The sequence below is a fragment of the Pseudophryne corroboree genome, chromosome 1 (genome assembly GCF_028390025.1).
Source record: "Pseudophryne corroboree isolate aPseCor3 chromosome 1, aPseCor3.hap2, whole genome shotgun sequence".
In the NCBI taxonomy this organism is placed as follows: Eukaryota; Metazoa; Chordata; class Amphibia; order Anura; family Myobatrachidae; genus Pseudophryne; species Pseudophryne corroboree.
This window is the reverse complement of record NC_086444.1, coordinates 275,511,632-275,533,573: the sequence shown is the minus strand read 5'-3', so window position 1 is coordinate 275,533,573 and position 21,942 is coordinate 275,511,632. Positions and strand designations below refer to the sequence as shown.

Genomic DNA, 21,942 nt, shown 5'->3' with positions numbered 1-21,942 from the left:
AGAAGGGATTTGCTTTCAGCAAGTACCATGTCTGTTCCAAGAGGAACCGTGGCATCGGCCTTTAAGAAAGGACCTGCTCCAGCAGGGACCTTGTCTGTTCCAAGACTTACCGCGACTGCGTTTGACGGCATGGCGGTTTGAACGCCGGATCCTAAGGGAAAAGGCATTCCGGAAGAGGTCATACCTACCCTGGTCAAAGCCAGGAAGGAGGTGACCGCACAACGTTATCACCACATGTGGTAAAAATATGTTGCGTGGGTGAGGCCAGGAAGGCCCCACGAAAAAAATTTCAACTAGGTCGATTTCTGCACTTCCTGAAAACAGGAGTGTCTATGAGCCTCAAATTGGGGTCCATTAAGGTTCAAGTTTCGGCCCTATAGATTTTCTTCCAGAAAGAATTGGCTTCAGTTCCTGAAGTCCAGACGTTTGTCAAGGGAGTATTGCATATACAGCCCTTGTGTGCCTCCAGTGGCACCGTGGGATCTCAACGTAGTGTTGGGATTCCTCAAATCATATTGGTTTGAACCACTCAAATCTGTGGATTTGAAATATCTCACATGGAAAGTGACCATGCTGTTGGCCCTGGCCTCGGCCAGGCGATTGTCAAAATTGGCGGCTTTGTCTTACAAAAGCCCATATTTGATTTTCCATTCGGACAGGGCAGAACTGCGGACTCGTCCCCAGTTTCTTCCTAAGGTGGTGTCAGCGTTTCACCTGAAACAACCTATTGTGGTGCCTGCGGCTACTAGGGACTTGGAGGACTCCAAGTTGCTAGACGTTGTCAGGGCCCTGAAAATATATATATATATATATATATATATAATTCCAGGACGGCTGGAGTCAGAAAGTCTGACTTGCTGTTTATATTGTAGGCACCCAAAAAGCTGGGTGCTCCTGCTTCTAAGCAGACTATTGCTCGTTGGATTTGTAGTACAATTCAGCTTGCACATTCTGTGGCAGGCCTGCCACAGCCAAAATCTGTAAATGCCCATTCCACAAGGAAGGTGGGCTCATCTTGGGCGGCTGCCCGAGGGGTCTCGGCTTTACAACTTTGCCGAGCAGCTACTTGGTCAGGGGCAAACACGTTTGCAAAATTCTACAAATTTGATACCCTGGCTGAGGAGGACCTGGAGTTCTCTCATTCGGTGCTGCAGAGTCATCCGCACTCTCCCGCCCGTTTGGGAGCTTTGGTATAATCCCCATGGTCCTGACGGAGTCCCCAGCATCCACTAGGACGTTAGAGAAAATAAGATTTTACTTACCGATAAATCTATTTCTCATAGTCCGTAGTGGATGCTGGGCGCCCATCCCAAGTGCGGATTGTCTGCATTACTTGTACATAGTTATTGTTACAAAAAATCGGGTTATTATTGTTGTGAGCCATCTTTTTTAGAGGCTACTTCATTGTTATCATACTGTTAACTGGGTTCAAATCACAAGTTGTACGGTGTGATTGGTGTGGCTGGTATGAGTCTTACCCGGGATTCAAGATCCTTCCTTATTGTGTACGCTCGTCCGGGCACAGTACCTAACTGAGGCTTGGAGGAGGGTCATAGGGGGAGGAGCCAGTACACACCATGTGATCCTAAAAGCTTGCTTTTGTGCCCTGTCTCCTGCGGAGCCGCTATTCCCCATGGTCCTGACGGAGTCCCCAGCATCCACTACGGACTATGAGAAATAGATTTATCGGTAAGTAAAATCTTATTATTTACATCACAGCCGCCCGCCGCCCACTGCTGATCAACGCTCACTGCCGCACGCTGCACCGCAACTGAAAGCTGACCACCGCAGATCACAACTGGCAGTGGTCAGAGGGACATCAACGCCGCAGCAACGAAGGACAGCTTAGTACCGCCGCATCCCCCGCAGACCATGGGCTCCTCCGCCACCGCCGCCGACAGTCCCTTCCACACCTCCGCTGCACGTATCAGGTAATGTTCCCCTGCATTCCTATGTCCCTGCTGTCACTCTCTCTGTCCCTGCTGTCACTCTCTCTCCCTGTCCCTGAATTGTGGGTCATACCGTGTGCTATAATGTGAATTTCGGCTCATACCACGTGCTGTAATGTGAATTTTTGCTCATACCGTGTGCTGTAATGTGAATTTTTGCTCATACCGTGTGCTGTAATGTGAATTTTGGCTCATACCATGTGTTGTAAATGAACTTCGGCTCATACCGTGTGTTGTAATGTGAACTTCGGCTCATACCGTGTTGTAATGTGAATTTTTGCTCATACCGTGTGCTTTAATGTGAATTTCGGCTCATACCGTGTGCTATAATGTGAATGTTGGCTCATACCGTGTGGTAAAATATGAATTTCGGCTCATACCGTGTGCTGTAATGTGAATTTCGGCTCATACCGTGTGCTGTATTGTTAATTTCGGCTCATACCGTGTGTTGTAATGTGAATTTCGGCTCATACCGTGTGTTGTAATGTGAATTTCGGCTCATACCGTGTGCTTTAATGGGAATTTCGGCTCATACCATGTACTATAATGTGAATGTCGGCTCATACCGTGTGCTGTAATGTGAATTTCGGCTCATACCGTGTGCTGTAATGTGAATTTCGACTCATGCCGTGTGCTGTAATGTGAAATTTTGCTCATACCGTGTGCTGTATTGTAAATTTCGGCTCATACTGTGTGGTATACGGTGAAAGGGGCACCAGCACTAGATGGTATAAGGGGTCCTACTACACTGAAGGACACACACCCTTTTCCGGAGGCGCGCGCATATTTGCAGCCTTCACTTTTTCATACTCCTACTTCAAAATTTCCACTTCGTCCACTGTGTGTGTGTATGTGTATATATATATATATATATATATATATATATATATGTCCATGTAGTGGCCGGCACTCAGAACACCTCCATGGGCTATCTGGCTCAGGTGCCATCCTATGAGGTTAACCATGCAGTTTGTTCACTAATGAATTTTGTGTGATTTAACAAGTCTCTGAGTGCCGCCTTCTTTTTGGAACATATATATATATATATATATATATATAATATCTCAGTGCCTCCCCAGCCAAAGACTTCACCGCACGTCACTGGTGTACAGCGCCGCTGGGGAGAGATGGAGCTGCAGCAGTGAATGTCACTAGACATGTACACACTGCTGCAGCCCTTGAAGTCTTCACTTTTCTTCTCAAAAAGCTCTTAGGGCTGCCCAGAGCAGCCCCTCTGTTTTATGTGCCTGCTATCTGCAGCACCAACCACAAAACTGAGCTCCTGTGCAGGGAGGCGGGGTTATAGAGGAGGCGACGCCATGCATTCTGGGAACAGTCAAAGCTTTTCAGCCTGTTGGTGCCTCGGATCAAGATCCTACTCTACACCCCAATGTCTATCCTTGTGGAGCCCAGTGTACCCCGCAGCAGAAATAGCAGTTATGGTTCAAAATTTACAACCCTTTTTTTTTTTTTTTTGTGGTGTGGGGGGGGGGGGGGGGGGGAATTACAGGCTGAACTGTTCTCCATAAAGGACAGTCGCTTAATGTGTGGGTGTTGTGCTGCGTTGTGGGCTCTTCACGAAGGATGCCAAAACCATTGTTGAGGTGGTCCCGTTAGTAGCACTTTTTGAACGACCATTCCGTGACTTGTCAGCTACAGGCCCAGTTTCTCGAAATTTGGAAATTAGGCACTTGACAGTGTTATGTGAAATTGGAGGTCTTTGTGGGTGCCAGGTTGTTAATATCTGCAGCTATGACATGGAAACTTTGTTCACCAAACATCAAAATGACCTCAGTTATATCCTCTTTTGTCAAAGCCATCTTCAGTTACCTGCAACAAAAAAAGTGTTGTAACACTTGCAGCAATAAACTTTTCAGCAAATTCTGATGTTGTTTGATATTTTACATGACCCCATTTCCATTTAAAAAAACTGACTTAGATTCAAGATGGCCGATTTCAAGATGGCACCCATGTTCGGTACATATCCTAAAGGATAGCCCACCTCTCCCATACCTTACTGGAGTATTCAGTTTTCCCATTCCCTGCACAGTTTTGAAACAAGGGTGTACTGCGACTTTTGAATCACCCTGTGTATATATTGTATGTATGTACTGTATGCATATATGTGTGTGTGTGTGTATGTATGTATGTATATATATATATATATATATGTATATGTATATATATATATATATATATATATATGTATGTATGTATATATATATATATATATATATATATATATATATATGATAAAACAGTATGAAATAGCACAATGTACCCAAATCCATTAATATACATAAATTAAGGAACGTTGGCAATCAATCACTGTACATAACCCAACACAGTATACAGTATAATTTGGTCCAGCTATATAATAATACACTTGTAACAATGTATCAATGAAAGAAAACCTAGATATTATAAATAAATCTTTCATCCTCTGCGAGGGCCATACAAATTCATGGTTTCTACCTATTAGGGATAAATGAGCACTCAATCTAAACCAGAAAAGATAATGGCATCACCTCATTGAGACCTTTGGGGGCTATTAACATCTTAACGATGTATCCAAGTAGCTTCTCTCCTCAAAAGCACTGCACCCCCGATCACCCTCACGAGAAAGTTGGGGGATCAGGTCTATTAGCCTATATTTTAAGGAGATTAAATTATGTCCAGCCTCTAGGAAGTGTCATGCGACAGGTTGGTCTGTTTTACCTGTCATAAGTGCTGTTTTAATGGATGAGCTATGTGTGGCAATCCTTTCTTAAAAACTTTCTAGTGGTTTTCCCTATATAGGACAGACCACACTGGCTTAATGATACCGCTTTCAGATCGCAATACCAGGTCGCACCCGAGCCTTGTACATGGGTCCTTCAAAGGTGTGACCTGGTTGAGACTGCTTTCAGATTGGCGGCACCAACCTGGCAAATTGCAGGCTGCAGAGGCAGCACCTGGAATCAGATCATCTCCAAGCACTGCCTGTTCCTTTTAACGCCGCCTCTGCCTATACTGTGAACGGGTTCACTACGGCTGGCCGGCGGTCGGGCTCCCGGCGACCAGCATCCCGGCGCCGGGAGCTCGACCGCCGGCTTACCGACAGCTTGGCGAGCGCAAATGAGCCCCTTGCGGGCTCGCTGCGCTCGCCACGCTACGGGCACGGTGGCGCGCTACGCGCGCCACACTATTTTATTCTCCCTCTATGGGGGTCGTGGACCCCCACGAGGGAAAATAATTGTCGGTATTCCGGCTGTCGGGCTCCCGGCGCCGGTATACTGAGCGCCGGGAGCCCGACCGCCGGCAAACAGAAGACCACCCCTGTGAACGGGTCCTGGGTCGCATTGACCCAGCAACCCGTTCACACTGCACCTGACCCGGGAATAACCCTGCTTTATTCCCGGGTTGAACATTCAAAACAGCCCCATTTTTTTATTAGCAGGAAAATTCTTACTTTGCCTCTGCCTAAGATATCATCACGGACTAATATGTCCTGCAAATTACTAGCTCTGTAACAACAAGGCATATGTGTTGAGCTTCCCAAACCCAACTCTTTCCATCTGTACTAAGGGCCTAATTCAGACCTGAATGCAGCAGCAAAATCTTTCTCTAATGGGCAAAACCATGTGCGCTGCAGGTGGGGCAGATATAACATTTGCAGGGAGTTAGATTTGGGTGGGTTACTTTGTTTCTGTGCAGGGTAAATACTAACTGCTTTATTTTTATACTGCAATTTAGATTTCAGTTTGAACACACCCCACCCAAATCTAACTCTCTGCACATGTTACATCTACCCCACCTGCACTAAACATGGTTTTTCCCAATAGAGAAAAAGTTTGCTGCTGCGATCAGGTCTGACTTAGGCCCTAAATTCCAAAGATTTTTAGACACACATTCTCAAGGAACAGTATTCAGTTGTGTCACCCAGGGAAACGTATGTTTACATTATGATCTCTGTTTCTTACAAAGAATACTTTTTTTGGTCAAATGTCAAAACTTTATTTTTTATTGTCTCTAGTGACTGACGGTCATAACCTCTAGTTACAAATTTAAATTTTTATTAGTTCGGTCTGTTCAAAATAAATAACATTTGCTGCCAAGGCTCGCTGTCAGAAGAGTCAGCAAACACTCAAAACAAAAACATAAACTATATAGTCACCGTCAGGAGTTATGGCGTAAGAACATAAATATTGCGTCCTTTGGAAGATGAGACATATTTCCTGTTGTGGCCATAACAATTCTCTTATTGGGGCAGATGTATTAAGCCTGGATAAGTGCAAGGTGATAAGGCACTAGCCAGTCATTACAGATTTAAAAAATAACAGTTAAGGGGAGTACACATGGGAGATTTCTCCCGGAGATGTGTGCTGAGCGATCTATCACAGACCGCTCAGCACACTTCTCTCCCCTCCGCTCAGCACAGTGCGATGTGTGCTGAGTGAGGGGGAATGGACAGGGGACCACTCATTTCACCCATGGGTGAAATGAGCGATCTCACTAGATTATGCATGCATGCCCAATCTAGAGCCGCCGATAGTGACACGCGGGGCCACGCATTGCTGTTGTCGGCACCCCTACACACGGAGTGATGTGTTCTTAATTTTTAAACACTCTAGTCAGATTGCTTAGAAATTAAGTGATCATCGCTCTGTGTGTACCCCCCTTAAGGAGCTGACTGGCTGCTGCGTTATCACCTTTCACTTATCACTGTTTTATCACTTCTTTATCCCTCTATTCTCCAGGCTTAATACATCTGCCCTATTATTTGACAATACAAGCAGTCCTCAGTGGTATATTTCAAAAAGGTTAAATAGTGCACAATAGTGTGTTACTGATAATATTCAGTTTATACAATGTATAGAAAGCTATTGAGACTGCTACCCAACTTCATGGTCTACATAAATGGTAATTGCGATTATAGCTGGGAGAGGGCTCTGCCCACACAAGATCACTTTTCAATCCTCAAATCCTCCTGCACAGCATATTCTTGGAGTTCACAACATGAAGCATAAAAATCAAGGAATAACAAAATGCGGTAGTTTTATATGGACACTAATAGATTAGACTAAAACTTTCACCAGAAGTTCTCCAGCTGCCGACATCTTACCAATACTTGTTGGGAACTGTATCAGAGCCACTGAAAGATGTCAGACTTGTAGTGATCTTCTGTTTCTGCTACTGATGGATGAAAGTGTTATTACATTTTTACTATTGCTAGTTTATTAAAAGGCTTGTGGTCTCAGAACTGCGGTTTAATGCCATAATTTACAATCTATTGAAGATAGAGGCAGTCCAGAAGCAGAAGAACTTTGTCATGTGGACAGATGTGCAGTGCATCTGTTTATAGTTAGTAGCTCCTAGGAAAGAGTGACAGGACTTTACACTTAAATTGATAGGTGAAGTATGGAGGTTCAGAGATATGGAGTTATTAGATAACATGGTTATCCTAGTCTGGTGTAAGAGTGGTTAATTGCCCTGAAATTAGTCAAAAGGGAGGGATTTGGCTCATTAGCCAAATATAAAGCAAGGAGTGTATGGCTTAGTTTGTCAGTAGATGACAGCCAGTCTGTAACAGAGTAAGGTATGAATCAAAGGCTCGTGCATACAGAAACTACATTAGGCCATTCTGGAGAGTATGTAGCAGTCTTGGCAGTGGCAGGTCAGAGGAGGAAAGAAAACATGACTATTAGAAACACAGATGTCAGGGTGAATGCATATTGTGAGAGTTGTTGGGCAGTGTAGTGCGCTTGCAGGGTACCTTGTGTTCACAGGCACAATTTTCCCAACTCATGTTTTACAGATCTCCTAGTTTGGGCACAGGTGTATATATTAGTTGCAGACACAAATTAAAAGATCTATAGGTGGAGTTCATTTCAATTGTGATACTGAGATCTGTAAAGCATGCATTGTTAGGAGTCCCCAAGGACTGGTGTTGGGGAAACACTAGTCTATGTCATTGTTTACTTGTCTGCTCTGATCTTTCCCACAACTGGCAGAACCTTCTCATTGGACCGCAAAAGTGTAAGGAAGTTTCATTGATCAACATCCAGCATATCCACCAATGCAAATTGTTTTATAATGTTGGAAGGAGAACATTATGTCATGGAAGTCTCTAGCTTGCTTGAGGAAAAAAGAGTTTTATAAAAAAAAAAAATCATTAAAAAAATGTGCAGTTCTGTTATGAAGACTACTCAGTCTCCTGTGTTATAAGGTGGTACCTGGTGATGTTCGCGCAATTACCCCCTGCCCAGCAGTCTTTTAGCCTCCTGCGATGCTAGGCAGACACTTTTCCAGGGTGAATTAGGTCCAGCCCGTACTCTGATGCCCCCAGGTCTTATGTAAGGACAAGGTGACTGTTGGAGGCTGGACAGGAGTAAATGCAGTTCAGTGAGATGTCACAGAACACAACCTTAATAACCCTGCCTAATACTCAGACAGAGATTATAAATAAATTGTATGCAGGTGCAACAATGCACAGGGTGATATAATAAACACTGATTGTATATGAAATGCAACAATGCACAAGATTGTATTAGCAACTAAACACAAACTATGTGAATGCAACAATGCACAGGATGATATAAGCAACTAAATATCAAGTAATATTAAATGCAACAAAGCGCAGAATGATATAAATGATCAAATACAAGAGGTAACTCAAACTCTGAAAATAACCAATGCAAATCCCAGGACTTAGAGTCTGATGTGGATTCTAAAGAAGCCCGGAATTTGGAGCTGGAACAGAAACCCCTGAAGGGAACCAGAGACACTGAGACTGGATTCAGAGCAGGATTACACTATGTGCAGTGATGGCAGGCTTGGCAACTGGAACAGACAGCACTAACTGCAGAGATTCTAGATTCCATCAAGGAACTGGGACTAGGTACAAACAGGAGCTTGAAGCTATAACCGCCTCAGGTGAGGGACAGGCTAGATAATAAAGGAAGCAAGCCCCATTCAGGATGGCTGGAAAGATAGACACAATGTAATGGCCTAATTATCTGATAGGTGAGACTGCACAGGCCACACATACAGGACACAGGCTGCAGTTGCACAGACTCGCCAAAGGCGGACCGCAACAGTACCCCAAACATGTACATAAGAAAACCTGGAATGCTAACAAATACAACAGACTTACAACATAAAAACATAAACAGAGTACAAGCTGCATGTTATGTTCTCTGTACCTGGAACTCAAGAAACAGGGTGGTAGCAGAGGAGTTCCAAGTACAGATGCGTGAAACTGCGATAGAAGTGGAATACGCAGCAAAACCGGAAACCCTGACTCCATTGTCTCACCCCAGTGGTCGGTCAACGCCTGCAAGTCTATGGTTTCTTGGGCCCACGGCAGCTGCGTTTGACGGGCGGATTAGGTCTGCCCAACTCCGATGCCCCCCGGTCTTAGTTGGTGACAAGGCATTAACCGAGACTGAGAGAGAACAAGGGGAAAACTAACTAAGAAACGAAAAGAAGGGAAACTACTGAAAACAACCTAAATTATGTGTGGTGCGGCCGCCAAGCAAAACCGTAACAAAAGTAGCGCAGTCCTTCGCCAAACACAAATCTGTTGTATTTCGTCGAGGACTGCAGTGGCGGAACCCTCCGCAGAAAACACCAAAGCAAAAGGAAAGAACAATACGGCCAAGCCGTATGGTGCGGCAGTGCCGCTACTCATGACACCGGTAGCGGTGCACGCAGATGGAACGGGACCCCACGGCAGCCAATACAGGATCACTGGAGAAGAAGTCTGGATCAGGCTCCGGACACCAGGACACGGGATGCAGGAACGGACTGACAGCACAGGAACACTCCCGAGGCAGGACACAGCTCACAGGAAGCTATCACCGGCGTCTGAGTCAAGCACTGAAGGAGAATATAACAGATCTCCCCCAATCCCTGCAGAGAACTTGATTGGTAATGTCGTGCAGCTGCCCTGCTGCACGACCCAGAACTGCCAGGTGGATTACTGATTGCACAGCAATGGGGAACGCTGTCTGCCTCTGGCGTCCCCGTTGCCAAGGACCCGGCGGCTCTCCGAGCGCAGCGTCCTCCCGTTGCCAGGCACTGTGTGGGACCAGCAGGAGGCGCGGCGGACGTGACGCGCCGGCCCCGTTGCCTAGCAACAACCGAGCGCCGGCGCGACCCGCTGCGCCTAACACTGAATTCACAGCTTGTAACAAGTTTTAATTTGAAAATCTTTAAAATCCCTGATTTAAAAGAGAAAATGTGAACAGTGACATTTGAAAGTATAAATTCCCTGTATTTATCAAGTTGAAAATGAGTAGATGTACATATATACAACTTAATTTGACATTGTAGTCCTGGTTGCAGAGATACTTTTCTTTTGGACAAAACATATTAAGTAAACTATTAACCTCCCTCTTTGGAATAATCTGTCATACTAGTTTTTGGCATTGTAGTTCAATAGGTTCATTAAACCTCAAAATAGATTTATTTTTTTTACCCCCTATTTCCAGAACATCTGCTGTCTTATTATAACTCTATTCCTGTCATAACATTGTTGCATTACATTTGTTCCCATACTTTCCCTCCCACTATCACTATCACTGGGATGAGTAAAATGTAATATAAGCAGTTAAATATGTCTAAACAAAATTAAGACCCATTTCTCACAGTCTAGAAAAGCCAATTGACCTTTTTTATATTCTGTATGACTTTTCTCTATTTTACAAGATTTTTAAACCAATTAAATAATGTTGGTATTCCAAATAGTAATACAGTTTTCTCCCACATGATGGTGCTGTTGCGTAGTATGTGAAGAATAAACTCGTTCAATTTACTATTATTATGTGCTAAAGTGTCTTAGTGAAGATTTTTTACACATTTGTTGGAAATACCTGAACATTTTTAGCATTTTGAACGAATATATTTTTGTGAAAACTATATTGACTGAACTTACTGATTGCATGGTCGATGGGTCTATATTACCATTAGCACTGGGCATTTCTACACATAATTTTCTTTGCCTAAATAGCACTTAAGCTCCTTTTTATTAATTTATTTATTTAATACTATTCAGTCCTTCACCCCAAGTGTATTAGTATAATCTTCCCAACTTGTACTTTAGTTTCTTACAATAAACTGCAGGCAGAAAATCAAAAGGATGATCAAACCTATCTAGAAGCATGGACGTAACTATGGTGGATGCATGGGATGCCATTGCTGTGTCAATAGGCGAAGGGGGGCTTAGACCCAGGTTATAACGTTGCATACCAATTTCCCAGATTTGTCTGCTGAGCAATTGGGTGTGATCCATTGCCCAGCCTGAATTGTGTGACATTACATTTTTTACAGAGAGGGGTATGTAGTGTGTGTGAGTGTGTAGTGGATGTTAGAATGGTAAGGGGGCACTGTACTGTGGCATAATTTGAATTGGAGACACTGTAATGTAGCCAGGGGCATTTTAAGAGAGGAGGTGGCCCGTGTGCAGTCTAGGGGTGTGCCCCCTCCACTCCACAGCACCGTAGGCTCCGGCATTATGCCAGAGTCTACTGCACATGCGCAGGTCTGCAGAAACATGGCGCTCGCCATGGTCCGGACACAAATTTCGTACTGCGCATGCGCGTCAGCCATTTTGTGTATGATTTTTGCTGTGGCTGCAGTGTCCGTCACTGCAGGGCCAGATTAAGCCTTGGGGGTGCCTGGGGCACTTAAGACAGGGGGGTTCGGTAGAGCGGTGGTGTATATTAGATTTAATTGATAAAGTGTTTCAACACAGGTGATTGCAATCATAATTTAAGAAGGATATATTGTCCCTCCTGGAATGGGTCATGTTGGTATGTATGGATTGTGTATATTAAATTTAAACCAATGGTGTATATTAGATTTGAACTGATAGTTAAATAATGCCTGGATACTGTTTATAGCTCCACCTAATTGAAAGACAACTTTTTATAAAATGTACCTGTAGTACAACGCAGGCAACATAAACAACCTTAAAATGCACATATAAATCTATAATTCTATCATTTATCTTGTCACATGCAAGAATATCAGTATCATCTGTGCCAATTGCACACTGGGACAGAACACAGGAGGACTCCGTGTGTGTGTGTCTCTCTGTCTAGACCCTCAACAGATAGCAGGTTACACAGGACCCAGACCCCCAGGCAGGGAGGAGGAGAAGCTGGGATCCCTGTGTCACTTACAGCTCTCTCCACCCTCCTATCTCTACTCTGGTCGGTATCTCATAAAACATGATACTCCCGTGTCTCTGCCTGCACTGCTTGCATTCTGGATACCTGGTTCTGCTGTTGCATAAGAGGAAAAGCTAGTGATGTCAGTGTGCTCTGGCCGGGGGGCCACCTGACAAAGGGAGGCCCGGGGTAGAGTATGCCCTGCGTCCCCCCCCTTAATCTGGCTATGCGTCGCGGTAAGGTAAGTATTAAAATAACATGGGTGCAGTATGTACGGTGTGGGTCTCACTGGACCCAGGGGCACCGCACACATTGTAGCCATGATAGAAACGTCAATGAATGTAGCACAATGTGAACTGGAGGGCACTGTAATGTGTCATAATCTGATCTGCTCATTGTAATGTGGAGGGCCCTATAATGTGACATAATAAGAACTGGGGCACTTTAATGTGGCATAGTATGAAATTGAGGCACTTTAGTGTGGCATAATATGAACTGGGGATACTGTGTTGCATAATGTGTACTTGCAGCCCTACAATGTGACATCATGCAAACTAAGAAGCTAATGGCTCATAAAACAAACTAGGGCATTTCTATGGGGCATAATATTAACTATGGCACTACTATGGTTCAGAAAATGAACTAGGACACTAAGGGGGTAATTCTGAGTTGATCGCAGCAGGAACTTTGTTAGCAGTTGGGCAAAACCATGTGCACTGCAGGGGAGGCAGATATAACATGTGCAGAGAAAGTTAGATTTGGGTGTGGTAAGTTCAATCTGCAATCTAAATAGCAGTGTAAAAATAAAGCAGCCAGCATTTACCCTGCACAGAAACAAAATAACCCACCCATATCTAACTCTCTCTGCAAATGTTATATTCTCCCCCCCCCCCACCCCCCCCTGCAGTGCACATGGTTTTGCCCAACTGCTAAAAAAAATTCCTGCTGCGATCAGCTTGGAATTACCCCCTATATTATGCGGCAAAAAAATAGTATGTTGCTATGGGGCTCACAAAGTTCCTATTATTCCCCTGACCATAATAATAAATTATCAGTATTGCTTCCCTGGGATGTTAGGATAATTAGGTCTCAAATTACTCTTCACTCAGTCCTATGTACTCTGATTTTCTCTATCTATACGACCTCTCTTGGAAAATTAACAAGCTCTTTTGGAATTCAGAATTATCTACATGTGGCTTGTCTTGATTTTCCCTTCTGCATTCCATTTGTGTACCTTGATGATAATTCTTTGTACCTGCACCACCACGCCCCCCTTTGGAGGCACGGCAAAGGGATACAGCCTTCCAGCAGCAAAGCCTAAATACCCCTGCGGGGTTCACTGGTGTATATCAGAGACTTGTTAGACTCTGCTCCTCTGCCACTGCCAGAAAACATCCAGATTGGTGTTAGTGAATCTACTAAATCCACTAAAACCAGTTTGAAATTGTGACAGTATACTGTAAACTGGCCATGGATTCAGATAGTAATCCGGCGTTAATCCTTGTTGGTAAAGTAGAGAAACAAGAAGCCAACCAGGCCCAGATTATACAAATTCTGCAGTACCATTCACATCTGGATGCCATAAAAGTCACTTTTGGCAATCAGACCCTTCTGGCTTCTCCTTTACCATCTCCCAGATACCTGCTGCACAAAATGCCACTGGGATCCCAAAGCATTCAGGGGTTTTCACAATTAGTGCTCAATTTAATTTGAGCTTTTACCTGAAAACAAAAGGTGGTGGTGAATTTCGTGTCCTTGCTTTCCTGTCACCCCTTAGCCTTCTGCTGTGGGAGATAGATAATTGCACCTAATTTCTTGCAACCTTTTAAAATATATTTTATGAACCAGGTTGCGTCTCCACAACTGCTGTAAGATTTTTTCTCTAACGTCCTAAGTGGATGCTGGGGACTCCGTCAGGACCATGGGGTTTAGCGGCTCCGCAGGAGACAGGGCACAATAATAAAAGCTTTAGGATCAGGTGGTGTGCACTGGCTCCTCCCCCTATGACCCCCCTCCAAGCCTCAGTTAGATCTTTGTGCCCGGCCGAGAAGGGTGCAATCTAGGTGGCTCTCCTGAGCTGCTTAGAATAAAAGTTTAAGTTAGGTTTTTTATTTTCAGTGAGTCCTGCTGGCAACAGGCTCACTGCTACGAGGGACTTAGGGGAGAGAAGTAAACTCACCTGCGTGCAGGATGGATTTGCTTCTTAGGCTACTGGACACCATTAGCTCCAGAGGGAGTCGGAACACAGGTCTCACCCTGGGGTTCGTCCCGGAGCCGTGCCGCCGACCCCCCTTGCAGATGCCGAAGTTGAAGAGGTCCAGAGGTCCAGAAACAGGCGGCAGAAGACTTTCAGTCTTCATAAGGTAGCGCACAGCACTGCAGCTGTGCGCCATTGTTGTCAGCACACTTCATACCAGCGGTCACTGAGGGTGCAGGGCGCTGGGGGGGGCGCCCTGGGCAGCAATGTATTATACCTTTTTTATGGCTAAAATACATCACATATAGCCCTTGAGGCTATATGGATGTATTTAACCCCTGCCAGATCTCACAAACTCCGGGAGAAGAGCCCGCCGTTTTAGGGGGCGGGGCCTATTCTCCTCAGCACACGGCGCCATTTTCCTGCTCAGCTCTGCTGTGAGGAAGGCTCCCAGGCTCTCCCCTGCACTGCACTACAGAAACAGGGTTAAAACAGAGAGGGGGGGCACTTATTTGGCGATATGATTACATATGTGAAAATGCTATAAGGGAAAACACTTGTATAAGGGGTTGTCCCTGTATAATTATAGCGTTTTTGGTGTGTGCTGGCAAACTCTCCCTCTGTCTCCCCAAAGGGCTAGTGGGGTCCTGTCCTCTATCAGAGCATTCCCTGTGTGTGTGCTGTGTGTCGGTACGTGTGTGTCGACATGTAGGAGGACGATGTTGGTGAGGAGGCGGAGCAAATTGCCTGTATTGGTGATGTCACTCTCTAGGGAGTCGACACCGGAATGGATGGCTTATTTAGGAATTACGTGATAATGTCAACACGATGCAAGGTCGGTTGACGACATGAGACGGCCGGCAAACAAATTAGTACCTGTCCAGGCGTCTCAGACACCGTCAGGGGCTTGTAAAAACGCCCATTTACCTCAGTTGGTCGACACAGACACAGACACGGACACTGACTTCAGTGTCGACGGTGAAGAAACAAACGTATTTTCCTTTAGGGCCACACGTTACATGTTAAGGGCAATGAAGGAGGTGTTACATATTTCTGATACTACAAGTACCACAAATAAGGGTATTATGTAGGGTGGGAATAATCTACTTGTAGTTTTTCCTGAATCAGATAAATTAAAGTGTGTGATGATACGTGGGTTTCCTCCGATAGAAAATTATTGGAGGTATACCTTTTCCCGCCAGAAGTGAGGGCGAGTTGGGAAACACACCTTAGGGTGGATAAGGCGCTCACACGCTTATAAAAACAAGTGGCGTTACCGTCTCCAGATACGGCCGCCCTCAAAGAGCCAGCTGATAGGAAGCTGAAAAATATCCTAAAAAGTATATACACACATACTGGTGTTATACTACGACCAGCAATCGCCTCAGCCTGGATGTGCAGCGCTGGGGGGGCTTGGTCGGATTACCTGACTGAAAATATTGATACCCTTGACAGGAACAATATTTTATTGACTATAGAGCATTTTAAGGATGCATTTCTATATATGCGAGATGCGCAGAGGGATATTTGCATTCTGGCATCAAGAGTAGATGTGATGTCCATATCTGCCAGACGATGTTTATAGACACGACAGTGGTCAGGTGATGCAGATTCCAGACGGCACATGGAAGTATTGCCGTATAAAGGGGCGGTCCATCGGACCTGGTGGCCATGGCAACAGCTGGAAAATCCACTTTTGTTACCCCAAGTCACATCTCAGCAGAAAAGGACACAGTCTTTTCAGTCTCAGTCCTTTCGTACCCATAAAGGCAGGCGGGCAAAAGGCCAGTCATATCTGCCCAGGGTTAGAGGAAAGGGAAGAAGACTGCAGCAGGCAGCCCATTCCCAGGAACAGAAGTCCTCCACAGCTTCTGCCAAGTCCGCAGCATGACGCTGGGGCCATACAAGCGGACTCAGGTGCGGTGGGGGGTCATCTCAAGAGTTTCAGCACGCAGTGGGCTCACTCGCAAGTGGACTCCTGGATCCTACACGTAGTATCCCAGGTGTACATTGGAAATTCGAGACGTCTTCCCCTCACAAGTTCCTGAAGTCTGCTTTACCAACGTCTCCCTCCGACAGGGAGGCAGTATTGGAAAAAAATTCACAGGCTGTATTCCCAGCAGGTGATAATCAAAGTACCCCTCCTACAACAAGGGAAGGGGTATTATTCCACACTATATTGTGGTACTGAAGCCAAACGGCTCGGTGAGATCTAAAAGATTTGAACAATTACATACAAGGGTTCAAATCAAGATGGAGTCACTCAGAGCAGTGATAGCGAACCAGGACGATATGGTGTCACTGGATATCAGGGACGCTTACCTACATGTCCAAATTTTGCCCTTCTCACCAAGGGTATCTCAGGTTCGTGGTACAGAACTGTCACTAGCAGTTCAGACGCTGCCGTTTGGATTGTCCACGGCACCCCGGGTCTTTACCATGGTAATGGCCGAAATGATGATTCTTCCTAAAAGGAATATGGACGCTTTCCTGATAAGGGCAAGGTCCAGAGAACAGTTGGCGGTCGGAGTAGCACTATCTCAAGTAGTTCTACGACAGCACGAGTGGATTCTAAATATTCCAAAATCGCAGCTTTTTCCGACGACACGTCTAATGTTCCTAGGAATGATTCTGGACACAGTCCAGAAAAGGATGTTTTCTCCCGGAGAAGAAGACCAGGGAGTTATCCGAGCTAGTCAGGAACCTCCTAAAACCAGGAAAAGTATCAGTGCATCATTGCACAAGGGTCCTGTGAAAAATGGTGGTTTCTTACAAAGCGATCCCATTCGGTAGATTTCACGCAAGAACCTTTCAGTGGAATCTGCTGGGAAAATGGTCCGGATCGCATCTTCAGATGCATCAGCGGACAACCCTGTCTCCAAGGACAAGGGTGTTTTCTTCTGCGGTGGCTGCAGAGTGCTCATCTATGAAAGGGCCGCAGATTCGACATTCAGGACTGGGTCCTGGTGACCACGGATGCCAGCCTGAGTGGCTGGGGAGCAGTCACACAAGGAAAAAATTTCCAGGGAGTGTGATCAAGTCTGGAGACTTCTCTCCACATAAATATACTGGAGCTAAGGGCAATTTACAAGGCTCTAAGCTTAGCAAGACCTCTGCTTCAAGGTTAGCCGGTATTGATCCAGTGGGACAACATCACGGCAGTCGCCCACGTAAACAGACAGGGCGGCACATGAAGCAGGAGGGAAATGGCAGAAACTGCAAGGATTCTTCGCTGGGCGAAAAATCATGTGATAACACTCTCAGCAGTGTTAATTCCGGGAGTGGAAAACTGGGAAGCAAACTTCCTCAGCAGGCATAACCTCCACCCGGGAGAGTGGGGACTTCAGCGGGAAGTCTTCCACATGATTGTAAACCGTTGGGAAAAACCAAAGGTGGACATGATGGCGTCCCGCCTGAACAAAAAACTAGACAAATATTGCGCCAGGTCAAGGGACCCTCAGGCAATAGCGGTGGACGCTCTGGTAACATGTACCAGTCAGGGTATGTGTTCCCTCCTATGCATCTCATACCAAAAGTACTGAGAATCATAAGAAGGAGATGAGTAAGAACGATACTCGTGGTTCCGGATGGGTCAAGAAGGACTTGGTACCCGGAACTTCAAGAGATGCTCACGGAAGAACCGTGGCCTCTACCTTTAAGAAAGGACCTGCTCCAGCAGGGGCCTTGTCTGTTCCAAGACTTACCGCGGCTGCGTTTGACGGCATGGCAGTTGAACGCCGGATCCTGAAAGGGCATTCCAGATGAAGTCATCCCTACCCTGGTCGAAGCCAGGAAGGATGTAACCGCAAAACATTTTCACCGCATTTGGCGAAAATATGTTGCGTGGTGTGAGGCCAAGAAGGTCCCTACAGAGGAATTCCAACTGGGTCGTTTCCTACATTTCCTGAAAACAGGACTGTCTATGGGCCTAAAATTAGGGTCCATTAAGGTTCAAATTTCGACCCTGTCAAATTTCTTCCAGAAAGAACTGGCTTCAGTGCCTGAAGTTCAGACGTTTGTAAAAGGGGTACTGCATATACAGCCTCCTTTTGTGCCCCCAGTGGCACCTTGGGATCTCAATGTTGTTTTGAGTTTCCTAAAGTCACATTGGTGATCCACTCACCACTGTGGAATTAAAATATTTCACATGGAAGGTGAAGATTCTATTAGCCCTGGCTTCAGCCAGGCGTGTGTCAGAATGGGCGGCTTTATCATATAAAAGCCCTTACTTAATTTTTCATTCTGACAGGGCAGAATTGAGGACTCGTCCTCAGTTTCTCCTTAAGGTGTTTTCTGTTTTTCACATGAACCAACCTATTGTGGTACCTGCGGCTACTAGGGACTTGGAGGACTCCAAGTTACTTGACGTTGTCAGGGCCCTGAAAATATATGTTTCCAGGACGACTGGAGTCAGAAAATCTGACTCGCTGTTTAGCCTGTATGCACCCAACAAGATGGGTGTTCCTGCTTCTAAGCAGACGATTGCTCGCTGGATTTGTGGTACAATTCAGCTTGCACATTCTGTGGCAGGCTTGCCACAGCCAAAATCAGTAAAAGCCCATTCCACAAGGAAGTGGGCTCATCTTGGGCGGCTGCCCGAGGGGTCTCGGCTTTACAACTTTGCCGAGCTGCTACTTGGTCAGGGGCACACCCTGACTGAGGAGGACCTGGAGTTCTCTCATTCGGTGCTGCAGAGTCATCCGCACTCTCCCGCCCGTTTGGGAGCTTTGGTATAATCCCCATGGTCCTGACGGAGTCCCCAGCATCCACTTAGGACGTTAGAGAAAATAAGAATTTACTTACCGATAATTCTATTTCTCGTAGTCCGTAGTGGATGCTGGGCGCCCATCCCAAGTGCGGATTGTCTGCAATACTTGTACATAGTTATTGTTACAAAAATCGGGTTATTCTTGTTGTGAGCCATCTTTTCAGAGGCTCCTTCGTTGTTATCATACTGTTAACTGGGTTCAGATCACAGGTTGTACGGTGTGATTGGTGTGGCTGGTATGAGTCTTACCCGGGATTCAATATCCTTCCTTATTATGCACGCTCGCCCGGGCACAGTATCCTAACTGAGGCTTGGAGGGGGGTCATAGGGAGAGGAGCCAGTGCACACCACCTGATCCTAAAGCTTTTATTATTGTGCCCTGTCTCCTGCGGAGCCGCTAAACCCCATGGTCCTGACGGAGTCCCCAGCATCCACTACGGACTACGAGAAATAGAATTATCGGTAAATAAATTCTTATTTTTTTTTTCATATTGGTCAGTGTGCCTATACACAGTGCAGTCCTGGAAGATGGCTTCTGAACAGCCGTAGACTAAAGTGGCTTTGGTCGCTACATTCTGATTGGACCTCTGCTCAAATTCTTGTTTGGGGCCTACATGATCACTCCCAGTGTATTCAAAGGGTTCAACCACCCACTTGCCTGCTCTCATCCTCCATGTCTGATATATATATATATATATATATATATATATATATATTATAGATGTGTGTATGTTCCAGCATAACTCTGGAATGCCTGGAGCAATTTACACCAAATTTGGTGCACATATCACTTACAATCTGTAAAACAAATACTGTGGGGGTAAGACACCCCTAGCGGTGAAGATGTGAAGGGGGTGACATGTAAAAATACATACTTTTCGGCATAACTCTGGAATGCCTGGAGCGTTTTACACAGAGGCACACATGAGTAGAGGCAGAGGCACCCACGGGCAGGGGCACCCACGGGTAGGGGCAGAGGCACCCACAGGTGAGGATAGAGGCACACACGGGTAAGGGCAGAGGCACACACTGGTAGGGCCAGAGGCACACACGGGTAGGGGCAGAGGCACACACTGGTGGAGTCAGAGGTATACTTTAGTTTCGGAGCTAAGCAAAGAGTCCTAGGGCCCTTTGGCATAGAGTCAGTATGCAAACCTAACCTGTTTAACATACAGCGGGCGGAGCTTGGCCTGTCGTCCCAGCATTTACAGCACTGAGCAGGGCAGCATCAGAGGTGGGACGGGGCAGAGAAGGAGGTGGATTATTCTCCTCAGCGCCAGCCTTATGACGGCATCAATCTGGGGAAGCCCAGAGGTGCAGCCTGACAGAGATTGGCATTATTCTTTTATTTCCGTAGCGAAGCACGGGTATTTAGCTAGTATATCATATAACCTCGTAGTATTCAGCCATCATTCAATTTCTTTGGCAAGCAGAATGCAGAGATCTTACCACTTCATCATGGGCCAATTTTCTCCTCATGGTCTAGTAACTCCTCTGTCTTTATTGGAGACCAAATCTGTGTCTGAATACATACAAGAGAACTTGGATCAGGGTTTGATTGGTAAATTCTGACACTGTGTAAATGAATCACATAAACCTTTCTGGCAAATCTTCTGCCTCTTTAATCTTATGCTCACATTCCAGGTGGGCTCTAAAAAAACAAGGTAGATAGATGAATTGGGATCCGGTCTGAAGATCGACAGTATCTAGGTCGACAATGTTTAGGTCGACCACTATAGGTCGACAGTCAGTAAGTCGACATGGATGGAAGGTCGACAGGGTTTCTAGGTCGACATGTGCTAGGTCGACAGGTCTAAAGGTCGACATGAGTTTTTCACATTTTTTTTCTTTTTTTGAATTTTTTATACTTAACGATCCACGTGGACTACGATTGGAACGGTAAAGTGTGCCGAGCGAAGCGGTAGCGGAGCGAAGGCACCATGCCCGAAGCATGGCGAGCGAAGCGAGCCATGCGAGGGGACGCGGTGCACTAATTTGGGATCCCGGTCACTCTACGAAGAAAACGACACCAAAAAAAACAAAAAACCTCATGTCGACCTTTAGACCTGTCGACCTAGCACATGTCGACCTAGAAACCCTGTCGACCTTCCATCCATGTCGACCTAGTGACTGTCGACCTAAACATTGTCGACCTAGATACTGTCGATTTGATGAACCACACCCACATGAATTATCTCATTGTTTTGACCCTTATATTCGGATATTTGGTTCTCAAAATCATTACATCATCAATCCTAGCTGTACTATACTGGTAACTCCTGACATTCCTGAAAACTTTCCTCCAGGGAACCAAGGCTTCTACAGTGGTTGCATGCCTAACAATTTGCTAGACCTGCTGGAGTCAAGACGACACAAAAGCTACTTATGAGCAGGGCCGGCGCCACCATTAGGCAGCTTTAGGCAGCTGCCTATGGGCGCTGGCCACTAGAGGGCGGCGCTGCTCGGCAGCACACTGCGGATGAATGATTTATTTATGATTCTTTTAGCTGTGCTGTCTGTTCCTCCTCTTCCTTAATCAACAAGTAGCAGGGATGCCGCGGCCGCCCAACAGTCAGCCGGCACTGACAGCATGAGTGGCAGTGTGCTTGTTGGTGATAAGCCGGCTCTCGCTATGTATAGTACTTGCTATGTATAGCACAACAATCCACCCCGGGTTGCCCCCCTGCCGCCTGCGATAACACCTGACATATTCCTGGCCGCACCACAACAGCACCCTTGTGTAGTCAGCCTTCCGCGATCTCAACCCGCATTTTATCCCCGACCACGATTTTATCTCGCATATTACAATCTCGCGTGCGCGAATACACCCCTCACCCAGCGGTTGCATCCCCCCACTATATTTCATGTTCGCCG

At 45.8% G+C, this 21,942-nt stretch overlaps 1 protein-coding gene and 1 long non-coding RNA gene across 2 annotated transcripts in view; one reads left to right on the top strand and one right to left on the bottom strand.

Moving 5' to 3' along the window:
• Positions 1-21,942, top strand: part of OSBP2 (oxysterol binding protein 2) — a 760,529-nt gene that overhangs the window by 145,845 nt on the left and 592,742 nt on the right. The window lies entirely within an intron of this gene.
• Positions 3,464-21,942, bottom strand: part of LOC135064407 (uncharacterized) — a 150,136-nt gene continuing 131,657 nt past the window's right edge. The window contains exons 2-3 of the long non-coding RNA XR_010250720.1: positions 20,518-20,590; positions 3,464-3,779 (exon numbers count right to left, since the gene is read on the bottom strand). This is a non-coding gene — a long non-coding RNA (uncharacterized LOC135064407). The remainder of the gene's footprint in view (positions 3,780-20,517; positions 20,591-21,942) is intronic.